The 17213-nt window shown below is 36.3% G+C and overlaps 1 pseudogene; it reads left to right on the forward strand.

Moving 5' to 3' along the window:
• The first annotated feature begins 1418 nt into the window (after positions 1 to 1418).
• Positions 1419 to 15890, forward strand: LOC102836865 (annotated as a pseudogene).
• The last annotated feature ends 1323 nt before the right edge of the window (positions 15891 to 17213 follow it).

Raw genomic sequence — 17213 nt, forward strand, 5'->3', positions numbered from 1 at the left:
AAATGTTGGACGAAGAATAAGACAGACTATAGCAGATTTGATGCATTTGAATTACAGAATATTAAAGTACCAGAAGAACAAACAAATCTGATTTTTCCTTAGAAGATAACATGTCATACTTAGGACATGGTATCAGGACAGATCGATCCCTGAAGAAAGACATCATGCTTGGTAAAGAGGAGGGTCAGTAAAAAGAGGAGGACCCTCAACATATGGATTGACAATGTCGAACTCAAAGGTACCAACAATTTTAAGAATGGGGCAAAACCGGGTAGTGTTTTATTCTGTTGTGCATAGGGTCAATATGAGCCAGAACCAAGTTCACAACACCTAAGAAGAACAACTACAAAAACTAACTTTTCCAGCTTCCAAGAACATGCTTTTGAAAGTAAGGCCCTTTATGGCTGGCACAAGGTCATATTCACCTGTATTACACACAGTGATTGGCATAAAGTCGGTTCACAGGAAAGAAAAATTGAAACTATTTAAAAACAAAAACATTTTCAACTTTATTATCAAGTTAACCTTAAAGTATGTTTTGTTGTTGCTGTTAAATGTCTTGGAGTCAGTTCCATCTTATAGCGACCCTGTATAAGGGTTTCTGAGGCTTAAATCTTCGTGAGAACAGAAAGCCTCATCTTTTTATTGTGGAGTGCCTGGCAGTTTCAAACTGTGGATTTTGTGGCTTGTAATCCAGTGCTTATCATATAGAGCCACCATGCTCCCATAAGGTATATAGGAAGAATTTATTTTCCCTTCTAGTTAAACTTTCTGATTTACTAAAGCAGACCTAACTGTTCCACAAATCAGGTACTGGAAGGAGGAATACTAGACGATGCTAACCAAAATTCCGTAGCCGTTGAGTGGCTTCCAACTCTTGGCAACACCACGTATGTCAGAGTGGAATCCTTCTCTATTTGGTTTTCAATGGCTAATTTTACAAAGACGTATTTGGGTGGACTTAAACTTCCAAACTTTCAATTAGAAGTTGAGCACATTAGCCATTTGTACCACCTAGGCATAGAGTGTGATAGAATGGGTCATATATAGAGACCAGAGTTTCTAGATTTGCTGGCTTTACATCAATAATCTTAAGTGTGTTCTTTAAAATAAGTTACATAGACATGATATTCACTTTGTATCTCTGCAGCAGAATCCCTCCTTGTGTTCAAATTGGAAATGGTCAAGTTCCAAGGTGGCACATGGCTTAGAATGAATACATTTATGGGGGATTTCCTTAGACAGTTTCTGTTTCCAAACAAACAAACCAGATGTGGTAGAGTAAGAGGCAATAGAAAAGGGAAAGCAAAGAAAATTCCAGGTGTGGAAAGCCCCAGTTGAAAGGACTGCTCTGAATTTCTGAATGTTTGCTTTGTGGCATTTTCAAGTTTGTAGTCCATTTATTGCAATGCTCCTGCATGCTCTCACCAGGTGTTTTTCAGCTAAGCATTAAACTTCTCCTCGTGGACTCCAAGAGGAAACTTTCAGGTAGGTTTAATGCAGAAGATTAAGACTGCATTAAGATTAAGTCTGAAATGTTCTGCTACCAATTAGCCCTCTAGTATTTCTGTAAGCCTTGAATTTTTGATGCGATCAATGACACCAGTGGAGCCATCTTCTGTGGAGTGGTTATTAAAGATATAAAAATCAATACAAAGATGATACTCGGAAATCTATATCACAAGATAATGAATCACCATGAGAGCCCACTAAGAAGAATGTCAGCAAACCAAACAGAAGGTTTGTGCATAACAAAGTATTTCATGCCAGGAGAATCTAAGCTAAATTTTGTATGAGACAGAAGTCTTCAGCTACACTTATGATATATTTGCATGACAAGGTTTTAATAAGATGAAGAAACAACCCAACCAAGCCAAGGGTTCCTAGTGCATTAAAAACAAAACGCAAAGTTAAAAAAAAAAAAAAAAAGAGGATTGAGATGTTCAAGACTGAGCCAATAATGACATGATTTAACTTTAACTAATGACAAAATAGCATCAAAACTTTCCCTGTCAGTAATCCTTATTCAATTTCTTTTAAATGAAACATTATTTGCCTGCACCTTAAGTCCATAAGTACTGATTGTTATTGGAGCTGTGAATTGGAGCTTCACAGAATAGTCCAAATTTAATTTGAACTAGGGATTGATTTTGTTTCCTTCAAAGGATGATTTTTTTTCCTTTTCCAAAATTGAGCTGGTGCATGACTTTGCAAGTTCATTTTGGTTTTCTCCTTGACAAAATTGTAAGTGACATGAGAACATTTATGTGTTATGTCCTTAAGGGACATCGCAGTGTTACTAATGATGTCACAAATGACTTAGGAGCTGTTCTTTTCTTTACAGACGTGGATTCCCTATGATTTTATAACATTTGCTGGCAGGCAGGTAAGGAAAAAATAAGCAAACCTGCCATGGTCTCCAGTCCACTAAACCATTGTATATTTAATAGAGTTCTGTGCTTGAGATTTCTTAATTTACAATGACAGAAATAATGATTTATAGAAACAGGAATTAATGTAGGGTACGATTTTCTCTATGTTGATGTTATGGATTGAATTATGTGCCCCAAATACAAACCTTTATGCCTGTGGTTATTATTATCCCATTTGAGAATGGGTTGTCTTTGTTATGTTAATGAGATGGGAACGTTGTAGGGTGTCTTGAGGCAATCTCTTTTGAAAAATCAAATGAACAAGCAAGTGAGCAGAGATGAGAGAAGATTGATGGTAAGCCACATGGAAGTCTAAAAGAAACCCGGAAGCAGAAGCTGAAGAGATGAAAACCTTCCTGGAGAGCCAAAAGAGAGAAAAAGCCTTAATCTAGAACCAATGCCCTGAATTCAGACTTCTAGTCTTCTAAACTGTGAGAAAGCACATTTCTGTTTGTTAAAGCTACCCACTTGAGGTATTTCTATTACAACTGCACTAGGTAACAATGACAGTTGTGTGCTGCAAAAGTCATAAATCTTCTTTTTCTAGACAAATATTTGAGTCCCCGCTCGGTACTCTAAAATGGTAGTTGTTACGAAGAGACATGCTCATAATCACAGCGTATTAAGTCCTAAACACAAAGTCTGGGTTCTTCATTATGCAGTAAACTTAATGATTTACAGAGAGATGTCTTTGTTTTTCTTGGAGTTTTTCATCTACTTTCCCCGCTGGTGCCAATACAATTTTCAGGAAAATGTAACAATGATTAGTTTATGCTATCACACATTAAGTTTGCTTTACCCTGTATTTATATTGCATGTTTCTAAGCTTGACTTAATCATCTGTGAGTTGTTAGGGAGGCAGTCAGGGTGGAATTTCCAGAGATTTTTTTACCCCCTCACCTATAGTATTATATAACACTGAGAGCTAGACACACCTTGTGTAGTTTTAATAAGTCTTTGCAGTTTTGACTTGATTTGTTTCCCTCCCCTTGACCCCCTGGGGCTCCCCAAAGCAAGTGAGCCATTCAGTAGCATAAAACAAGAGGAATTAGTTTAGACTTCAATAAAACACAGACCTCTTACTGGCAATATCTGCCCTGATGCATAATTTTTGAGTTAAAAAATATTGTCCCATCTTGATTGTCCTCACACCACGTGACTGTCCTCTTGAAGCCCTTTTGCCTGGAGAATCTCACCATTCATGTAGATGCTCAACTCTCAAGCTTGTCCTCAGTGGTGCTGATACTTTAGCACCTTTATCTTCGTCTATAAAATCTACACTGCAGACTCATGAATAGACTTAGCAGTTTTCCATTCGTTATAGAAGCAGGGTTTGACTTGGATAGCATCTAACCTCAGTTATATGGAGTGAGAAAAAAATATAAACTGCAGGAAATGCTATTCTTATAGGCCTCGGTAGCACGAAGGAAACAAACCTGTTTTCGCAGAATGATAGGCTTTGCATCTTACTCAAACTACAAAAGCCTTTAACTCTCACAGGTCAGTAGTTCTGCTTGTGTGGGGACAGGTTTTGATGCCTCAAAGAATATTATTTATTTACAACTTCTAATACAGTTCGAAACTACCAGCCGCTCCGCGGGAGAAAGATGAGGCTTTCTACTCCCGTAAAGATTTACACCCTCGGAAACCCTGTACAGGGTCGTTATGGGTCGGAACTGACTCAATGGCACTTAACAACAAACAACAACAATAATGCTAGGACTTCTGGTGTGGCACTGTAGGATAAGCAATGGACTGCTAACCACAAGGACATGGTTCAAACCCACCAGCCATTCTTTGGAAACCCTATACCAGGTTGCTATGAGTTAGAACTGATCTGACAGCACTTAACAACAATGAGCTCTGGTAGCTTAGTGGTTATGAGTCGGGCTGCTAACTTTAAGGTAGCAGTTCGAAACTACTAGCCGGTCCGTGGGAGAATGATGAGGCTTTCAGTTCCTGTAAAGATTTATAGCCTCAGGAACCCTATGCAGAATCTCTGTCAGATGGAACTGACTCCACAGCACACCATCACTACTGCCAACAAAGAACCCTGGAGTGGCACTGTCGGTTAGGTTACTAAGGGTCAGAACAGACTCAATGGTATTTAACAATAGCTACAGTGTGCTTGGTGATGAGGAAACATTTTGTAGCAGGCGAATTGTGAGAAAAATGTTGAGTAAGAAACTTTCTACTGTGAGGGTAAGATTTTAATTTTTTTGTTGTTGTTGTTGTTTTTTTGGTGGGTTACAAGAGAAGTTAGCTGGTATCCTTATAATTTGGTTGTAAATAGATCAATTTTGATTAATGCCTAAACCTGAGTGGAATAATTGAATCAATATTGCTTTTAATAGATGGAAGAAGTGAGATATATAGCAATGGTCTAAAAGCAATGTCCTTCCTGGTAGGCTAAATAATAAAAACTTGAACCCCAATTTTGGTAAGCAAGTCAAATGGAGAAAGTGAAAATTTTGGACAATGTACAAGAGGACTTTAAAAAGTTCGTGGAAAAATTTCATTCTTTAATTCTGTTTTTCCATGAACTTTTTGAAACTCTCTGGTATGTTCAAGACTTCAGTGATGAAGTCTTGATCAGGTGTGCTGAAAACCAACAATTAAGGACAAGATACCTATATGGTACAAGCTGAACAAGAAACCTTCATCTTCTATATAGTTGACAAGGGTTCATGGTCAGGGGAAAGAAATCAGAGATTCTTACAACATTACAGAAACATAAAATAGTTCCTTAGATCTATAATTTAGAAATTGCAAAGCTAGTTCTATTATTTTATAATGCCATGTTTTATTTTATAATTTAGTATTAATATGTTTTCCTAGCTTATATAAAAATGAAGCAGCTTTGACTTATAAACAAAAGAATTGTTATAATTAAAAGAAAATGCACATAGGATGCAGGGAAGAGAATTACCCAGGAGTTGCATGCTAGATCTTTTAGGAAGGTTATCTTAATTATGACTATTAACAAAGCCCAGGAATATGACAACTTCTAGGCTTTTATGAGTCAATGTTTTCGCAAGACATCCAATGGTCAAGTTTCCTTCTGGTTAATTAGGAATAAGGAACACCGTAGAAAAATCGATGTTTTTGAGTTATGGTGTTGGAGGAGAGTATTGCAAGTGCCATGGGTTGCCCATAGAACCAACAGATCTGTGTTGGAAGAAATATAGTCAGAGTGCTCCTTGCAGGCCAAGATGGCCAAACTTTGTCTCTCATACTTCAGACATATTGTCAGGAGGGACCAGCTGCTGGAGGAGGATATCATATTTGGTAAGGTGGAAGGTCAACGAGGAAAAGGAAGACCCCCAGCAAGATGCATTGGCCAAATGGCAGCATCGATGGACACAAGCTTGGCAACAGTAGTGAGGTTGGCCCAGGATTAGGCAGTGTTTCCTTCTGCTGTGCATAAAGTTGCTATGAGTCAGTACTGATTCAATGGCACCTAACAACAATTAGCTCTTTGGAATATTGGGAGCTGGATGAATCTAGATCCTGGTGTTCTAATTTTAGAGGAAAGAAAACAGGTTAAAAGCATGTTAAGGCAACCAAATCAAACCCATGGCCTTCAAATTGATTCTAACTCTTAGCAATCCTATTCCAGGACTGTAAATCTTTAAGAAAGCAGACAGCCTCATATTTTTCCAGTTGGAGTGGCTATGTTGTTGTTAAGTGCCATCGAGTTGATTTTGACTCATGGAGACCCTATACAGGGTATCCAAGAAGCAGCTAGTGGGTCTGAACTGATGACTTTGTGGTTCATAGTCTAGTGCTGATGCTATAGCTCCATACCAGGAGTGTAGGAAGATTTTAATTTAAAAATCAACCAAATGTGTTTTTTTTAAAAAAAAAAAAAAAAACAAAACACTAGAAGGGAATTTAACAAAAGGTTTTCAATGATTTGGGGGTGAAGTATTGGCACAAACATCTTTTATTTTCTTCCTTATATTCTGATATATTTTCCAAGAGCAAAAAATCCAATTTGACTGTTAAAATCACTTCACCATGTCAAATATATATATTTTACTAGTGGTAATATCTTTGGTAGTTCCCAGGTTATTAACCTCCAACTTATATAACCCTTAGCTATGAACCTGAGTGCTATTTTGTAATACATATCAAAACTATTACCATTCTTATTGTGGTGGTGGTATTATATCTGACAAGAACTAGTGGCCAAGATATTTATAAAATTTTATTACCTTAACAACAAATGACAACCCAATCATAAAATGAGTTAAGGACTTGAGTAGACATTTCATAAAAGAGGGCATGCAAACGGCCAATAAGTACATGGAAAGATAACTAGCATCATTAGCCATCAGAAAAATGCAAATTAAAACCACAAGGAGATACAATTTCATTCCCACTAGAATGGCTAAGGTAAAAGCAAACAAACAAACAAAAATCCCAGAAAATCACAAATGTTGAAGATGTTAGGAAATTGAAATATTGATCCATGGTTAGTGGGAATGCAAAATAGTACAGCAGCTATGGAAAACAGTGTGGCAGTCTGTCAGAATACCAAAAATAGAACTACCACATGACTCAACAATTGTACTCTTAGCTATATACCCAAACAACTTGAAAGCAGAGATACCAAGACTTGCATATCAATGCTCATTGCAAAACTATTCACAATAGTCAAAAAGTGAAAACAACCTGAATTCATGAATAGATGAATGAATATAAGTGTGGTATATGTATATATATGCATGTGATAGTTGGATATTGAATAAGGAAAACAGTAGAAGAATTGATACATTTGATATATAGTGTTGGAGGAGAATATTGAAAGTACCATGGACTGTCACAAGAACAAATAGATCTGTGTTGGAAGAAGTACAGCCAGAGTGTTCCTTGGAAACCAGGATGGCCAGGCTTTGTCTCTCATAGTTCGGACATATTGTCAGGAGGGACCAGTCACTGGAGAAGGATATCATGTTTGCTAAAGAGGAGGGTTGAAGAAAAAAGAGGAAGACCCTAACAACATGGATTTGCACAGTGGCGGCATCAGTGATCTCAAACTGTTAAGCTTGAACTGCTGACCTTGCAGTTCAAACTGACTTTGAAGTCCAGCACATTAACCCACAGTGTCATACCAGGAGTCCAGATATGTTTATAATAACAAAAAGGAGTAGCTGCCAACGCTGTGTATGTACAACCAAATACTTAATGGAATTTGGTTGTTCTGGAGGTTTAGGGACATAGTTTAATGGGCATCCCAATTAACTGATCTAATAACATGTTTAGTGTTTTTGTTCTATACCTTCTAGTTCAATGGGAAGCATCTGGGGTTTTAAAACTTGCAAGTAACCATCCAAGGTAAAGCATTTTAGTCTCTTTTCTCATGGAACATCAGAATATTAAGGAAAGTTAAGTTTAGGAGGAGAATACGAAATCTGTGGCTAATTACCTTCATGAATAACTGGATGGTACCTGGCTATCATTGTTGGATATTTTGTCAAACATTCCATAGAAGAATCCTGATCAAAACTGTAAAATGTAGAACAGAATTTCAAATTCTCATAGACTTCAGATTTCATGGAGCCATGAGGATTGTAAATGGACTCTTGAAATTATTGTCCTGAGATAAATTTTCAATTCTAAACCAAAAATATCACCTGAACTCTTTTTAAAACTGAACAATAGTTTAGCTTAATTATTTAAAAAGGTCAGCCTTGAGCATCATGCTCTTTTGAGAACTATCTATATGGAATATTATAAGCAGTGAACTGTAAATCACAAGGTCTGAGGTTTGGCCTCGTCAGCCACACTCCATGGGAGAAAGATGAGAATTTCTGCTCCCTTGAAGATTTAAAGTCTCAGAAACCCTATACAGGGTCACTGAGTCAGAACTGACTTGATGACACTGAACAACAACAACACATGGAATACAGCCTTCAGAGATTACAACTCAATGTAAAGAAAACAAAAATAAACATCATGATAAATGGACAAAAGAATGAAGTTGTCAAGGATTTCATTTTACTTGGATCCACAATTATTGTTCATGAAAGAAGCAATAAAACAATCAACAACGTATGGCATTGGGCAAATCTGCTGCAAAAGACCTCTTTAAAGTGCTAAATAGAAAAAGTATCACTTGGAGGAATAAGGTGTGCCTGACCCAAACTATCATATTTTCAAACACTTCATAAATGCTCCTGAAAGCTGGACGAAGAATAAGGAAGATTAGAGAAAAATGGATACATTTGAATTATGGGGCTAGAGCAGATTATTGAAGCTACCATGAAACAAACAATTCTATCTTGGAAGAAGTACCAGGATGCTTCTTAGAAGCAAGGATTACAAGACTTGGTTTCCTGTGCTTTAGACATGTTATCCAATGAGGTGGACTGATACAGTGACACCAACAATGGGCTCAAACATAACAAACATATTGGTTGAGGTTCAATTGTGAATATAGTACAGGATGAGGCAGTGTTTCTTTTTGTTGTGCATAGGGCCTCTGTGAGTTGGAGCCGGTTCACAGCATCTAAAACAAATGTGATCAAATTGACAACAGCAACTCAAAAGATTAGATAACCTTAAGAGGCCGAGAGTTTATGTTGATGAGGGAGGAACAAAGGAGAAAAGGAGGGTGAGAATGGTGACAAAATTGAAGAAAATAATCAATGTCACTAAATTGTACATGTAGACACTCTTGAACTAGTGTGTGTGCTGGGTATATTCTCAATAACAACAAAATAAAATTTGAAAGAAAAAAAGTGTGTAGAAACATGAGGAATAATGAAAACAATGCAAAGCAAGTTTTATATTGAAAGTGAATAATGAATGAGAAGAGCTTAGAAAGTAAACTGGCCTTGAATTTGAAAGTAAACCATGAGCAGAAATGTAGAATTTGAATGTCAAAAATTAAGAGACTGTGTTGGGAAGTGTGTTTGTGGCATCAGAAAAATCTACCTAACTTATAGTCAGACCTAACTTATAGGCAGTTTGATTTCTACTTTGAGGGACTCTAAGTCATTAGCATTGGGTCTGTTTTATTAATATTATGGCTTTCTCTTTACTTCCAAGAAAAAAGCACATATAATGCTTTTACTCTTCATAATTCACTTGCTTACTCAAATATTCATTGATTTTTTTTTTTTTTTTTTTTTTCCTGAATCTGTAGTCCATCTGCTTACAAAACACTCATTGACTTCATGGGACTAAAGAATAAGTATTGGTTGATGTTAATGTACATACATGCAATAAAACTGTCAACTCAGTCATCTTGCTGGTGTACCTGAGTATCTAACTAAAACACCATTAGCCTGTGAGGTAGCACTGTCTGAAAGATTGTGTACATAATGGAAAGAGGCTGGCCTTTGGCTTCAGAGAGATATGAGTTCAAATCCAGGCTGTGCAACTTGTTTATTGGTTAAACGTAATCATATTAAATTTCTGGGCCTCATTCTTTATCTTTAAACCTGAGACTTCTTATTCCAAATATAATTTTTGTGATAATTAAATAACAATTATGAAATAAAGCATATAACAAATTGTTGTTGTTGTGAAGTGCTGTATAGGGTTTCCAAGGAGCAGCTGATGAGCTTGACCACCAAACTTGTTCAAACCGACCTTGTAGCGCCGTAATTCCCAACAACTGGCAGTTATAATTATCACTCTCATCCGCATACTTACAATTTACTTTACAGCACAATGCAACTTTTAATTTCTTGAAAAATAATTTTAAATTCCCTTTGGGTTATTAATAAGAAAATTCAACTTTTGGAATGTTAATATGAGAATGATCTTACTTTTTTTGTTAAGTAGCAAGAAATTAGGTTTGAAATGGACTAATCTGACCTCTAAAACCTCTCTCTGTTGAGATCAATGATGCAAGTTTTTGTAACTGGGGCTGACCAGAAATTCCAAGAAAATATTCTGATGGGCCAATGTTGATGCTGGTGTCTGTTGTGGGCCTTCTGATCAGTTCTGACTCACAGTGATCCTGTCTAGGGGTTCCAAGGCTATAAATCTTTATGGAAGGAGAAAGTCTCATCTTTCTACCACAGAGCACCTGGTATACTGAAACTGCTGACCTTGGTTAGCAGGCCAATGTGTAATCTACTATGCTACCAGGGTCAGTTGTTGTTGTTGTTAAGTTCCATCAAGTCAGTTCTGACCCACAGCGACCTGTACAGGGTTTCCTAGGAGCATCTCATGAGCTTGAACCACCAACCCTGCTGTTCAAACCAACTTGTGCAGTATAGCATATTAACACACAGCACCATACCAGGACTCCATTACCAGTAAGGAATATGAATTAAATGAATGTCGATATCTGATGAAAGATGTTTCTATATAGTGAAAATAGTTAACTCACAGAGCTGCTAACTGAAAAACTGGAGATTGAAGTTCACGCAAATGAACATTGGAAAAAAGGCCTGGAGATATTCTTCCAAAAATCCTCTAACAAAATCCTAGCTTACTAGTAAAGAACGCCTTCCTTGAGCATCGCTGACAATAGTTAATCAAAAGATTAGATAGAAAACTTAAGAAGCAGTGAATATATATTAATGGAAGAGAAACAACTCCAAAAAGAAGGGTGAGAATATTTACACAACTCAAGGTCACTGAATTATACTTGTGGAAGCTGTGGAATTGGCATATGTTTTGCTGTGTACAGTCAGTCTTAAGAATAACAAAACAAATTAAAACAACAAATATCCTATGAATTACAACAGTTCAATCTACAACCAATCTTGGGGATGGTGTAGGACTGGTCGGTTTTTGTTCCATCATATGTAGTGTCACCATGAGCTGAACTTGACAGCAAATAACCACAGCATGCTTAATGAGACAGATTATAGATATCTATTTCAAAGAGATGGGTTACTCATGTTAACATTTGGGTCTTAAAGGCTTATTCAGCTATAATAGCTGTAGTTTTCCCTGAGGAGAACATGTTCTTTCCACTCTTCCTGGAATCTTCACTGTTAATATCTAAGGAGGAAAACTCCAGCTAATCTTGAGTTGTTGATGGACTGCATACTCATGCTTTCCTTGGGCATAGAAGAATGTGAAAAGTGTGCTTGCTAGCATTTACCTGGTCTCATGATGAATTACCCAGCCTCACCAACTAGTCCTTTGCCTTACTTTTAGGGATCAAATAATTTATTACATAGTCCCTGTAGAATATAAATTCTTAGTACCACTGGTTATTTAACTCAGAGAAATATTATCTATCCAAACTTTAAATCCCCATCTTTGATCTCTTCCATCAGAACTTGTATAAAAGTCATATTTTAAATACTGATTTGAACACTTGTACATGTTTTTATTCCTCCCTCATTTATATTTATTTTGTATATACAGATTTTTTCCCTCTACAAATAAATTACAGAGGCAAGGGCCATACCTTTCAATCTTTTTATATAGACTTTCTGAAATTGCTTTGGACACATTATAGACACCTTATAAATTTAGTCAAATTACTTTTTAAAAGTCTGTAAACACTTAAAGGGTGAAATCAAAGAGTAAATTTAGCTCACATTTTCTTATGATTTACCAATTTTCAGTGTATATGATGAGAATCCATTTTAAATAAATCATTTCATTCTTGCATTTCATTCTTGAAATGATTGGGTCAGTGGGGCAAGAAGAGTAGGAGAAAAGCTCTAAAGACATGTTGGTAGCAGACTCTGGATTTGGTGCATTAGTTATAATTTGTTAAACATTTTAGTTTCTTGGAAGTGTTTCTTTTATTTTCAAACCAAGTTTTATTTTTTGAGGCTCCTTTGTCCATTTCTTTAAATTGATATATTGAATCTTTATAATAATAGAAACTAATTACTACAATCATAGAGTTCAGGTGCAGATTTGGGACTACAACCCAGGAATGCTATTCCAGCTGTGTATTTTTAACCATGACACTTTCCTGAAATTCTGGTTACAAGGAGTAGACATTATTCATTCATATTTCTTACATTACCATACCAATCAAGATTTAAATATAGCACAAAGACCCCAGAAAAATTATTCTGGAATATTTTAACATAAAACAATTGAAAATTTCTGAAGTATTACATTAAAGCATTGTTTTAATATCTAAAATTATTCCTTCTACTTTAAATATTATTTGACTTTCTTTCAAAATGATACAGCACCCTGATCATATATTATAGAATAAGCAACTGGACTGTTAACTGCAAGGTTGGCAGTTCAAACTCTGTACAGGGTGGCTATGAGTCAGAACCAATTTAATGGTACTTAACAACCACAACAACATGTGTAATTGGTTATATTTTGAAATCAAAACAATGAAAGAAATATTCACACCAAAATTGGAGTAAGAATCATGATGGAAATGGTATATATTATTTTAACAAAAACACTTATCTTTTTCAGTAAATAACTCATTATTAATACCTGCTCCGTCTTCAGAAGATATCATTATTTCTGCCTTATAAAAGCTAATCCTTTGATTGATTTCAACAGTAAACTTCACTGTTGAATAATATTGTTATGGTATGGTTACTTGGGTTAAGCATTTAGCTGTTAACCGAGAGGTCACAGATTCAAATCCATAAAAAACTCCTTGGTAGAAAGATAAGGTAAACTGCTCCCATAGAGATTTAGTCTTGGAAACCCTAAGGAGTAGTTCTTTTCTGTTCTAGAAGGTTGTGCTGCATCAGAATTGACTCAATAGCAATGGGTAGTATGGTTAATTTTTAAAGATTTAACTTTAGATCTGCCATGGATTGAATTGTAGCCCCACAAAATACGTGTCAACTTGGCTGGACCATGATTCTCAATGGGTTGGCATTTATGTAATAATGTAATCATCATTTGTGATGTGATCTGATGTGATCAACCAATCAGTTGTAAAGGTATTAGGGTGGGATTTACCACCCTTACACATCACAACCCTGAGTAAGAGGAGCTCTCTGGTATGTGGCCTGCACCATCTTTTATCTTATAAGCAATAAAAGGAGAGAGAATCAAGCAGAGGAAGATTGAGGCCAAGACATACTGTAGATCTTCAAGGAATTCCAGGCCCACAGATGTTTTAGTAAACAAAGACCTTCGTCCGGACCCAACAGAGAAAAGCCTTCACCTAGAACCACTGTTCTGAATTCAGACTGCTAGACTCCTAAATTGTGAGAGAATTAATTTCTTTTGTTAAAACCATCCACTTGTGGTATTTCTGCTCTAGCAGCTCAAGATAACTAAGTCAAGGTATAATTTTCTTATTCTAATCAATAGTTTTTATTTAGCTCACCAGATAGTTTTTTACATCTTATAAATACCATTCTATACAGTTGGATTATTAAATTAAAAATATGTTGTTGTTAAGTGCCCTCAAATCAATTCCAACTCATAGTGACCCTGTATAGGGCTTCCAAGGCTGTAAATCTTTATAGGAGCAGAAAGCCCCATCTTTTTCCTTTGGAGCTGCTGGTGGGCTTGAACCACCAAATTTGTGGTTAGCAGTCCAGTGCTTATCATGCAAAGCCACTGTGCAAAATAAAAATATAGGCATAATAAAAGACAGTATTTTTATCAAGTGTCTAGATTAATTAAAATATGTGGTTTTTTGTGTTGGAAGCTATTTCACATGTCTATCTTTAAATTTATCTTTTTATATAGATAGTGATAACCATGCACTAGTGGTATTTTATTTTCTCTAATGTTACCTTCGGTTCTGAAACAAAACAAAAGAAGACTGTGAAATTGAGAAATATGCTTTTATTGGTGGAGGAGAGGGAAATTCAATGACTTGTTCTCTTCTGACCAATTAGCATCGTCGTTACGTTTCTTAGAAGAGAAGGATGAATGCCAGTAGAAACATGGGTTATTGGCAAATCTACTGGAGAGATGAAGTCATTAGCCATATATAGGCTCATTAAGCTCTAATGGTGATCATAATCATCCACTTGTGATTTGGAGAATGGTGACTCCATCCCTATCCATGAAAGGCTTTTTGTTTTGTTGGTTCCTTTTTATTCTGCTTCCTGAAAATCTGTGCCAATTGATGTTTGCATGTTTCCGAAATGGAGACAAGCCTTCTAATTGATTCTCCCACTGCACTGTAGGATGAGCTGGCAGGCACCATGCTCTCAGGTCACTTTACATGTGACCCCACCTAGGGCTAGCAGGGACCCATTCAAAGGGCAATGGGATGCCAATTATTATCCTTCTTGGCATTTACATGAAAGGTGTAATACATTATTTTTAGGAGAGAGACTACTAAAGGGAGATTGGGAATTTGGTTCTCTTAATAATTCCCGCAATCACTTAATTTGTGGGTTAAAAGAAAACTGAGAAAGTCAAACAAGGTAAGAAGGAAAAATAATAGCACTTTGTTGTTGTTAATCATAATCATAGATTCTGTTCTGACTCATAGTGACCCTGGTGGGTTTGAACCATTGAGCTTGCAGTTAGCATTCCAGTGCTCAGCCTACAGCACCGCACCAGGACTCCGGTTCAATGTTGTCGTTGTTAAGTGTTGTCAAGTCGACTCTTTACAGGGTTTCCAAGAAGTGGCTAGTGGGTTTGAACAGTCACCTTGTGGTTCAAATTAACTTTGCGGTTGAGTGCCACTCTAGGAGTATTTCTATTTCTACAAAGGATACATCCTAATAATTGTGAAAATGAGAGTTCTAATCTCCTCTTGACTATGAGATCTGTGAAATGCAGGCATACTCCAGGGCAAGACCTTCTTAGGATCACAAGAACACTTTATTTTTTATTTTATTATTTTTCAAGTTTTTATTGTGAATTATGTGATAATTTACATGGGAGAACACCAGCTTTACATTCATCCTATTATATTTCATTTCACTGCAATGATTACAATCCCCTCCATGCATCATCAAACAACCAAAGGGCACACCCCGCATAGGAGTCCACGTACATCACCTACCACCTCATATGCGTCACCTACCACCACTTCACAAGCAACCAGTGACACAGAACCAGAAGCTGTCCCTCAGCTCTCTGGTGGATTTGAAGCAGAAAAGCTGGAAGGACCAAGTTTTGGAAAACACCCTCAGATTTTGAATAATGATGACATTTTCAAAAAAAAAATCAGATATCCATTCACAGGTACAACAGGTACCTCTTGGGGACAACCTCAATGAAGAATCTAGAGAGGACATTTGAGCCTCTAAAGATCACCCAAGATGAAGCATTGGTCTCGCCGCTGCAGCAGAACATAAACTAACTAAAATGTATGAATCCCAGCTCTTACCGCTAGGACAAACTGGTAATGAAATCGATAACATTGAAACTATTATTAATGTGCTGTATAATTCTATATCTAAATTAGCTCAATGTTTTTATATTGAATATGTTCCACCAGAGATGAGACAAAAAGTTAGTACAGTATTAAATACACTGAAAAAAATATTCTGTGTAGGTCGAGAAGAAAATCAAAGCCTTATTAGGAAGTTAATAAAGAATAACATAAAAATTTTAAACCTGCTTTGATACTCCATGACTTAAGCAAACTGTGCATTCATTCGCAGGAGAAACAAGCATACTACTGATTTCAAAAGATATATAAGAATTTTTTTTAATTGTAGTTCAGTGTACTAATATCTTACATGTCATGTGTTATGAAAATTTATTTTTTAAAAGAAAACTTATCAGTGACCAACTTGATTTTCAGCAAATAACCTGGTTCATAGGTAGAGGGAATCTGCATACTTTTCTCTAGCAATAACCAGGATTATTATTCTATCCTCCAATGGTATAACTTAGACAATCACCAATAGAGCACACACATCACCTTTATAGAATATTTGAATTCATACATTAAGTCTTGTTTGTAAATTAATCAGTTACCTTATGAATCTATGTAGGCTCCATGGTCTTCAGAACTAGTCATGAGGTTTAGAGTAAGTGCTCTGTGACCTAGAAGGAAGACAAACCCCAAATTCAAATTCTGCACACAAAAAAAATATCAACAGGATTGAAGATTGATTAGAAGGTACAATAAACATTATTTTGTATCAGGTTCAAAGTATGAATGCAGTTACCAAACTGTAGATGAGAAGCTGAAAGAATTTAGGAAGAAGGAAGGTCAGTGTTTGGGCCTCTGTACTCTAAGTATCAGCTCAGACAAAAAAAGTGAAAGGGTCTGAAATGATTCCTGGAACTGAGCAATGTAACTGAACCCAGGAGGGAGGAGCAGGCTGCCACCCACCTGGGGAAACGGGTTAATAAAAAGATCAATTGCACTCTTATCTTGTTAGTCATTAGACAGCCCATTGATGCCACCTGCTTACTTTAAATGTAAAAGTACAGGTCAGCCATTGGAAAGCTGCCACCATTGCTTCAGAACCCCATTTCTTTTTGCTTCAGTGATAGGTGGGAAAGGGCCAAACTCTGACCCTTAAAAGTGGAGCATCTGTTTCTCTGGTAAGCGCAGATGTGAGGGCAAATCCAAAGGCAACTCTTTACTGGGAGGAGTAAACCAGAATAAGAGTTGTTTATAAAATTAATATTAGCATGAACCAAAACATTAAAAAAAAAAAAAGTTAGATAAAATGGCTTAGGGGATTGTTTTCTTCTTAAATAATTATATCCTGCAGCCTTATATATTAAACCTACACAGATTATATAATTTTCTTGTTTGCTTTGAGAACCACAGCTTCTATTTGAATTGTCAATTATTCTTTGCCAAAAGCATAAGGAAAGGTTTACCTATTTTACAATTGCCAATGATTAAAAGATTCAAATGAAGTCTATATATTTCTGAAGGCGATACCAGTGCCTGTTTACCAAAGGTGGCAAAGGAAGACATTTTAT

The sequence above is a fragment of the Chrysochloris asiatica genome, unplaced genomic scaffold (assembly GCF_000296735.1).
Source record: "Chrysochloris asiatica unplaced genomic scaffold, ChrAsi1.0 scaffold00002, whole genome shotgun sequence".
NCBI classification, from domain to species: domain Eukaryota; kingdom Metazoa; phylum Chordata; class Mammalia; order Afrosoricida; family Chrysochloridae; genus Chrysochloris; species Chrysochloris asiatica.